Below are 9,781 nucleotides of genomic sequence, written 5' to 3'. Positions count from 1 at the left end.
AGTGTTGGATTGCTTTCCTCCAAGACTTGGTATGTCCTCATGGATTCGAGGATAAGACTTTTAAGTTCTTTTGTTCATGTAATAGACACTTTTAGTTTTGTTTTGATTGTAAAGGGTTGTGTCCCTACTTATGTTTTGTGTTTGTGTCTAAGATGGCCATGTGAGAGTTAGACTTCCACTGTGTGTTTTTAAAGTTGTTTTAATGAAGTTTTAAATGTGTGGATGTAAATAAGTTTTTTTTTTATTCCGCACTATTTTCATTATTGAATGCAATGAATGACTATGTGGCTCGTATAAGACCCCTTCGGGGTCGAATACGCCATGTTACGACTAGGGGGTACTCTCGGGTCGTGACACTTTCCCTTAAAAACTTCACTTCCCTGCTCAATTAAAGTCAGCAAATTCAGAACAAGATTCATGTCTGCGACCAAGGCAAGAAGGTACATTCCAACACTTGGAAGTGTATGACTTTCTCAAGGAGGGTTCAGAATGTTTAAGCAGATTTGTTACTCCCGTGAATTATGCTTGACCAGACTTGAAACCACATCCTTGAATGACAGTTTTTCCATGACTCGTTGAATACTAGAAAGGCTAAAACGAACAAGATGAGCCAAGCAAGACCCTGCTTTCCAGAAGCCTTAAATATGTAGCAGAGGTCAGTAATGACATCTTGGCTGGTGAATTGAGCTGACCAGTACCATCCTTGACTGGAGATATTTCCAATTGTCCTCAGAGCATTAAGTATAGTAATATCATCCTCTCCGTTTCTTAAAAGTGATGAAACCAATGAAATTATTGGAATTGTAACCTACAACATTAACATTTTCAGAAAGGAATGTTAAGACAAAATGTTATGCTTTGCAATATGTAAAAGATAGTGTTGCGTTACTCTTAATACACTTGTTCATTTTACTGCTATACAGTGTTGCATTACAAGGGAATTGCAAGCTTATATTAGTTCATCCAGTAAAATACAGAGAAAAATTTGTCAAATCTTGTATGTATAGATTCTACAATATTTCGTGATGTGGGACAGATAGCTAAGTCTATGCCAAGTTGTCATTTGTCATCCATCTTATTCTTCATGTTAGAAATTTGTCCCGTGCAGATTTCTAGGATATGATTTACTACAAGATAATCCTTACATACACTTGCATGTCTGAGAGTATACGGGACTGTATAATTATCACAAATTAAAAGATAAATGGTTTTTATCCCATTAATAAGTATACCATTTATATCCTAGTGACAACTTGTATTGTTTCTCATAAGAGCTGCATTGGTGCTTGAATTGTGTTTCTGACAGTGTCTATGCTTTTAAGTGATTCCTCATCGAACACTTAATACTTAAAACCTCATTGCAGTATAGCTTAGTGAGATATCGTGGAGAGGAATTTTAACAAATACAACACTCCCTCGGTTTCAATTTAAGAACATTTGGTACATTCTGCATATCTTTAATTAAGTTCACAATATTCAAAAGTCTTCTTTACTTAAACTCCATGCCAAGTCAAAACAAGACAAAAATAAAAATGGAGGGAGTAATAAACTTGACAAGCTGCACCAATAAGAAGCTACAGCAACGAAGATACCTGCCAACAGGATGAGGGTCAGCTGTCGTTAGATGGAGACTCCATTGGTTTATTATCCCGAACATGCTCACTCTGAGTAGATATATAAAATAGTAATTCGCCCAAAGCAGCCATGGAAAACCTTCTCAAATTCTTTTGCCCGTCTCTTAGACCATCAGTTGGTGCGCCTAATATTCTAGAATTGATAGCTCATCCCCTATAAAAGTAGAGTGATGAATCAACAAGCCAATAAGTGAAGCAAGTTGATCATGCAACAGAGAAACCTTGGAGTGATGAAGCATTTTGACTAGAACCAACACGATAGACCCATTGGTCAAGATGTTGGCTGCATCAGCATTGCTGCTCAAAAGCTCAAAGTATCTGATCACATTTTGCTTCTCCCCTCTGAGGGAGTATTCCCACTAACAATACTGATGATTCTACTATTAAAAGAGTCTAATTGCTCCTTTGACATTTTGACAAAATCAGATAATTGAGTGCATCAAATGAAAGTAAAGGAATTGCATCTGAACCTTTAACTGATTTTCTACTAGGCATTACAGATCTCACTGAGAGATAAGATGGATGCCAAAGAATATCCGAAAGGTTCATAGATGGTTTTGAGCTATCAAAGAAATCTTATTTTTATAAGAACTGGAAGAGGAAAAGGGAAGCATGATTGAAACTTCAACGTCATATAATTGGTCAAAAGCACTTCCAAACAGGTTACCTTTAGTGAACTTCCAAACAGTTATGCCACCAATTTACTTTTCCTTTGTTCATTTCAGGGCAAAAAGGAGGGGAGAGATGGGTGAACTACTTGGGAGGAAGGTGTATTTAATATATCACTCAATTTTCTTGCTAATTCAAAATCACACACCTGCCAGGAAACAAATGGAACTTCAACGTCATTTAATTGGTCAAAAGCACATGTCATGATGTGGAAAAGTCACAACATAAAGATCACCATACCTTCGCGATTCCATTTTCATCCAACAGGATTTTTGATGGCTTTAAGTCACAGTAAATTATTCCCATTCCCTGCCAGAAATCTTTTGACCTCTTTTTGCCTCAAGTTCACTTGATTTCTTCAAATATCCTAAATCAACTCTCCATTTCATTTTCATGCAAATATGAAGAAAAAAAAATCACATTACAAGCATCAATTCAAAACTAAAGCAAGCCAAAATAACTATGAAAAGAGACTCAAATGAGGTGAAATCCACCATTCAAGCGAAAATAGCTACGAAAAAAGACTCAAATCAGGTGAAATCCACCACCCATCATCACCCCCAACTTAGAAACTTTGTTTGTCCGCAAACTAAAGAAAATCAAAAACACGAGAGGCTCTTCTTATTTCAAGACACACCACAAATCAATTTCCCTCTCTCAATTAAGCACAAAGGTAATGGCTTTGGTTGGTACTAAGAAATATTCCACATGCAAACTTTCCACAAAAGAAATCCTCTCATTCTTATGAAACATTTTTAAAAAACAAGAATCATTTAAGTGACAACAACTCAAACTCAAGAAATGACTCAATTCATTAACTCTTGCACATGCTCACTTGAAGCAGTTAGGAATTTTCAAAATCACCACTTTTTCAACTTACAAGCCGTCACAAGTAAGAAGTGTCCCAAAACCCCACACACATATAAACAAGACAAGGGGACAAAGATGCAACACTCACACTCACAAAGAATCATCTCATGCACACAAATGTCACACCATAGGCTTGCCCATATTTTCAATCAACATTGACTCAACTCCATTTGGTTAGAAAGCTCAAAGGACTTTGGTAAGCTTGTAATGTAGGCTTAGGGAAGGTAAGGATATTATTTAGGTATAAGTGACTACACCCTCCTTGAATGTTACACAACAATTCATCATTTCCAACTTTCTCCACTTTTCTTCACTTTTCAAACCCATGCACATTCCACACTATTTTTCATTTTTGTTTTCTTGTTTCCACTCTAGATGCCCCACATGCAACCATTTTCAACTTTTGGAGGATTCAAATCTCATTTTATTAATTTTCTTTCATTCTTTTACAAAGTTTTTTTTCTTTAAGACTTTCCATCCATCCTTCAATTTCTCTTTTTTTTTTTTATATCAAGCCCTCATATGGTAAGCATTCTTTCAATGAATTTCCCATAACACCCCCAACTTTGGCTTTTAGCCTCAACTTTCACAACCTCAAGTTCAAGGAGGGAAGGGTTCAAAAGAGGGTTACTTTTTCAAAAAGGATAAGGCTTGTAATATGGTTGCCAATAAAAAGGATTAGGCTCAAAGGAGGCAACTAAGCATATATTTAGTGCAAAGGTGGGATTTTTAGGCCAAGTGGACTTCAAGAACATCAAAGAAATCCTAAGATCATTTCTCCAACCAAACTCAATCAAGACAAACATTTCAAGACCAACTGAGCAAGTTCTAGGTGACAAAAGCAAACACGAGGCATTATTCAACAACTCACCACACATGGCCTGCAAATCAATCAAGATGTTTCAAAATCTTACATCCTTTTCAAAATACAAGTAGCATTGAACATTTTACCGCAAATGAATCAAAAGTCACAAAAAGAGTTGTAAGAGTGTCACAAAATCATTCATAACATGCTCAACCTTTTAAAAACAAAGAGGATTGCTCAACACTATTCACATGCATTACTATGTTCTTAGTACCAACCAAGTCAAAACCTTCCCAAAAAGACAACAAATTTGCCCTTAAGAAAGTCGTCAAGCAATTCATCATCGGGTAACCTCATGCAGATATTCAGGAACGGCTAGGTGATAAAACTGAACACAAGGCATTATTTAATAACTCACCACACATGGCCTGCAAATCACTCAAGATGGTTCAAAATCTTACTTCCTTTTCAAAATACAAGTAGCATTGAACATTTTAACCGCTAATGAATCAAATTTCCTTTGTTCATTTTAGGGGAAAAAGAAGGGGAGACAGAGGTGAACTACCTGGGAGGAAGGTGTCTTTAATATGTAACTCAATTTTCTTGCTAATCCAAAATCAAACAGCTGCCAGGAAACAAATGGAACTTCAACGTCATATAAGTGGTCAAAAGCACCCATCATGATGTGGAAAAGTCACAACATAAAAATCACCATACCTTCGTGATTCCATTTTCATCCAACATGATGTTTGATGGCTTTAAGTTACAGTAAATACCCTTTGAATGCAAGTATCTGGTATAGTAGAAAAAGCACCAAAAAAGTAATTCATGCCCAAAAGAACAAGTGTTACAAAAGAACAATGAAGGCTAAAGTTCCTTACAAAAGAACTCTAACAAGGCCACAAGCAAGATCATGTATTGAATCTTCAGGAAGCTTACCATCCTCCAACTTTGAGATTAAATGATGTTAAAAATCTCCCAGGTGTGGTTTAAACAAAAATACAGGTAAGATGATGCATGTGCAAGTTGTGACATTACCAACTACAGTAAACTGTGGTCATTTTGACTACTCTTTATATACAAATCAAAAAAGAAACCTATTTCTTTCACATCACTTTGCTGGCACAAGAAACAAGTTAGTCCAAAGAGTGAGAACCTATATTTGTATTTTGTGATACTACAAACAATCATCTCTAATTAAGTGTTCAATCGCACATGACACCGATGTCCTTAGTGCCTGTTTGGGAAATCCCAATGTAGGCATGCAACATGTTTACCATGAAACCTCAATATCCCATGCCTCTACTAAAAAAAAAGACGAAGAAGAATTAGGGTGTTGTCAAAAATTTTGGATGTTGGTGTATAATGTCAGCATAAGGCATCCTATATGCCAACACAGCAGTTATACCACTAGATCAGTGAAATGTAATTATAAAATACCATATCTGTCAGTGTTTACCTGCTGCAGCAAGCTCATGAGATTTCCTCCAACACAATATTCTAAAACCAACAACAGGTGTGCATATGTTTCATACCTATGGATCGGTTGAATTAGAAAATAAGTCAGATAAATCTTCTTATTAAACACCAAAATGACCTTCACCACAGTAATGAAATTGAAGAAAAAAAAAGAGTTACATGGAAGACAGGAAAAAGATAATTCTCACCCGTAGTGTAACTTCAATACATTTGCATGATCTAGAGAATGAAGAATTTTGACCTGCGGAAAATGTAGCCAATAAAAGAATAAGTATGCATAAAGGAAACTGAAGGAAATAGATTTTACGAAAAGAGGTTGGGGTTCTTCATCATTTGTTCACGAGACTTCAAATTTATGTCACAGAACAGAAAGACTGTGTTATGACTCATATAATTCCCAATATTCTCGTAACTATGATAGTCACAAGCATCAACAATCCTTAAAACATCTAGAAATATGATGAGGCAAGTTGTTTTCTAAGACCACGCTTTCTAAAAGCATATACATTTAGCTTCTGAAGTAGTTCAGCTGCTTCTGCAGATTTGTAAGAACTACAGATAATGCTAAAACAATTGAGTACGCAGATCCATTAGCACTTTAGATTAGCAGGCACCAATAGAATTTTACTGCAAGTCAATGCATATAATAACACAACAACGTTATCAAGAGGATAAACCACTGTTATCAAGAGGATAAATCAGGCACTTCCACAATTTTATAATCACATGCAAGCATATACAGGTAAGGGTCCAACGAAAACAGTCTAATCTCTCAACCTCCCAAGGTAAGGATAAGGTCGGTGTACACTCTACCCTCCCCAAAACCCACTTTATGAGATGATGTTGTGTATGTGGTTGTTGTTGTTGTTGTAGGTGAAATCAAATTCGAAATTTCAACAATCCAATTCCACTTCCCTAGTAAATTCTATATGAATTAAATCTCAAACTCAAATTACAATTAAAATATAAAAACAAAGAAACTTATTTCATGGGGTTTCTTACTTCATGAAGAACCTTGTTTTTCTGAGATTTATCCACACTTAAAATCGCAAAATACTCTAATGTCTTCTTCTTTCTTCCTATATACAGTCTGCAAAAAGACAAAAAAAAAAATTTAAAAAAAACTTAAAGAAAACAGTTAACCTAAAAACGCATACAAAAGAAGAACAGAGAAAAAACAAACCATTACCGAGTGTTTTCCATGGTCAATAGCTTCATATATACGATACTGATTCATATTTTGCACTTGCTCACACAAAATCACTTAGCTAGGGTTTTTCCTCTTTTTCTGAATCTGAAATTGAAACTAATACAGTTCTTTTCTCTGCTATAATCAAAGAGATCTACTGAAGAAATTCATTGAAATCAAACAAAAATTTACTGATAATTTTTGAAAATGGTGAGATTTGTGAGGATGAGAAAGAGAGAGAAAGAGGAGATCCGAGAGCGAGAGAATATACAATGGTTAGATTGAAAAAAATAAAATGAAATGAAAAATTATTTTTATTTTTATTTTTATTTTTAGAGAAAAGGAAATTTTAAAAGTTAGGATATTCAGTTTGTTTAATATCTCCAACGCTTTAAATTTGTATCTATGCTTTTTTATTATTAGTTGAATGAATAAAATAACGTACATCTTAAAAACATTTTTACTTCTTTTTAGTTTGCTTTATAAAAATAAAAAAAATATTGGTTGGAAAATGAGTATGTTTGATCAAATTTTAAAATATGTTTATTTAAAATATACTTTTGGCCAATTAGAATTTCATAACTATTTTATTTGGAGGTGGGGAGAAAGTATGTCAAAAGAAGGCAAGGCCAGAGAGAGTATATGACTATAAAGTGGGTTTATAATATGTGCGTTTTGACCATAGATTTTGAGAGAAATATTTATTTATTTTTAAGATATGAATTATACTTACAAGTTTTAAAAATTATTTAAATACCCATATATTTGTATTATTATTTTATAATGAAAATGTTCAGTGAAAAGATGGACTTTATACAACAAAAAAATTACTATTACTACTTGCAATTGGAAGTAACTTTGGAGAACAAGTTCGAATAAGAATTGTATAAAATATGTTGTATAAATTTTGTACAACAAATCAGGAATGAAATTTAGTCCAAAAAATGATGGTGTTTTTATAAAATATAAAAATACGGGCAGAGAGAGGTGTCTTTTATATATCACTCAATTTTCTTGCTAATCCAAAATCACACAGCTGCCAGGAAATAAATTGAACTTCAAACTCATATAATTGGTCAAAAGCACTCACCATGATGTGGAAAAGTCACAACATAAAGATCACCATACTTTCGTGATTCCATTTTCATCCAACAGGATGTTTGATGTCTTTAAGTCACAGTAAATTATTCCCTTTGAATGCAAGTATGTATAGTAGACAAAACACCAAAAAAGTAATTCATGCTACAAAAGCAATCAAGGCTGTAGCAAGATCATGTATTGAATCTTTCGGAAGCTTACCATCCTTCAACTCAGAGATTAAATATCTCCCAGGTGTGGTTAAAACTAAAATATAGGTAAGATGATGCAGATGCAAGTTGTGACGTTACCAACTATAGTAAACTGTGGCCATTTTGACTATTCTTTAAACGGAAAAGGCTCAAAAATACCCCTAAACTATCCGAAATAACTCATATTTACCCTTAAACTATATTCTGGCTCAAAACTATCCTTCCCGTCATACTATTGGGTCAAAAGTCCCCTTCTTATTAACTGAAGCTGTTAAATGCCATGTGGATGCCACATGGCATGCCACGTAACCGCCACAATTTCATTCATTTCCACATAGACTAATATTCCTAATCCCTAATTTTTCCCCTCATTTCTCCATTTCCATTTGTAACCATTTCACCCACCCCTTTCCCCTAATTTCGCGACTAGGGTAAGAAAAGCTTTTCCCCTAAAGAAAAGCAGCCAGCAGCAGCAGCAACCATGCTTTGCAATTGAGCAATTTTCATGTATGCTCAATTGGAGAAATGGGGGGGACAGGGGTGGGTGAAATGGTTTCAAATGGAAATGGAGAAATGAGGGGAAAAATTAAGGATTAGGAATATTAGTCCATGTGGAAATGAATGAAATTGTGGCGCTTACGTGGCATGTCATGTAGCATCCAAATGGCATTTAACAGCTTCAGTTAATAAGAAGGGTACTTTTGACCTAATAGTATGACAGAAATGGTAGTTTTAAGCCGAAATATAGTTTAAGGGTAAATATGAGCTATTTCGAATAATTTAGGGGTATTTCTGAGTCTTTTCCGTATTTCCGCTCTTTAAATACAAATCAAATAAGAAACTTCTTTCTTTCACATCATGCTGCTCGCATAAGAAACAAGTTAGTCCAAAGAGTAACACCCTTTATTTGTGAGACTACAAACAATCATCTCTATTTAAGTGTTCAATCGCACATGACATTGATGTCCTTAGTGCCTATTTGGGAAATCCCATTGTAGGCATGCAACAAATTTACCATGAAACCTCAATATCCCATGCCTCTACTAAAAAAAGACCAAGAAGAATTAGGGTGTTGTCACAAATTTTGGATGTTCGTGTCTAGTGTCAGCATAAGGCAACCTACGAATGAAGCCATTTTTAGTTCAAAACACCTACAAATGAAGCCAACACCTACAAACCTTAAAACAATGTATTAGGAACCTTAAAACAATGTATTAGGAATTATTTAAGCCAAAGAAATCATCAAAAGAAGGTCCGAGCTAAGTTGTGCGAAGCTATTGTTTTGGTCCTGCCATCACTGTCTCCTCCGCTGGGTGTATTTGCATGCTTAAGAACCAAATAACACCCGCATTTTGGCCAAGTTCAGAATTAATCTTTACTAATTGATAGTAGTGTCGAGTCATATGAATTCATTTAGACTAACCAACATGATTAGTTGTGTAGGTGAGGTTAAATGAAGAAACGAGCGTTGAAACAGGCACTGGGAAGCACGAGAGAACACAAGTAAAAGAGCAATAAGAAAGGAGAACGAAAAATTCTGAACAAGGCATATCTGTATCCCCTCTGTGTGGCGGAGAGGGAATTTATTATTTGTTCGCGAATTGGAGTTGGAGACAGAACACTCCGTATTGTGCACGCGTTGCGGAGAAGAGATGTTCGCCAGGATTGGGATTCTTGAAGACTCTCCGCGTCGCGGACCCTGGTGCCAGATTTGGCCGGTTTCGACTAAATATAAATACACTCAAATTTTTATTTTATTATTATTATTTTTTCTGGGTTTTGAAGAACGACAACTTAGGGAGCTTTTTCATTTGCATTTAGGGTTCATTCATAAACTATTCTTTAT

The 9,781-nt window shown here is 35.1% G+C and overlaps 1 pseudogene; it reads right to left on the bottom strand.

Annotated features, from left to right (window-relative positions):
- Positions 1-287: 287 nt before the first annotated feature.
- LOC102590087 (serine/threonine-protein kinase RUNKEL-like) lies at positions 288-6,660 on the bottom strand (annotated as a pseudogene).
- Between the last annotated feature and the right edge of the window lie 3,121 nt (positions 6,661-9,781).

This window comes from Solanum tuberosum, unplaced genomic scaffold, assembly GCF_000226075.1.
Source record: "Solanum tuberosum cultivar DM 1-3 516 R44 unplaced genomic scaffold, SolTub_3.0 scf00567, whole genome shotgun sequence".
NCBI lineage: Eukaryota > Viridiplantae > Streptophyta > Magnoliopsida > Solanales > Solanaceae > Solanum > Solanum tuberosum.
The sequence above is the reverse complement of the archived record's forward strand: the minus strand, read 5'-3'. Positions and strand labels throughout refer to the sequence as shown.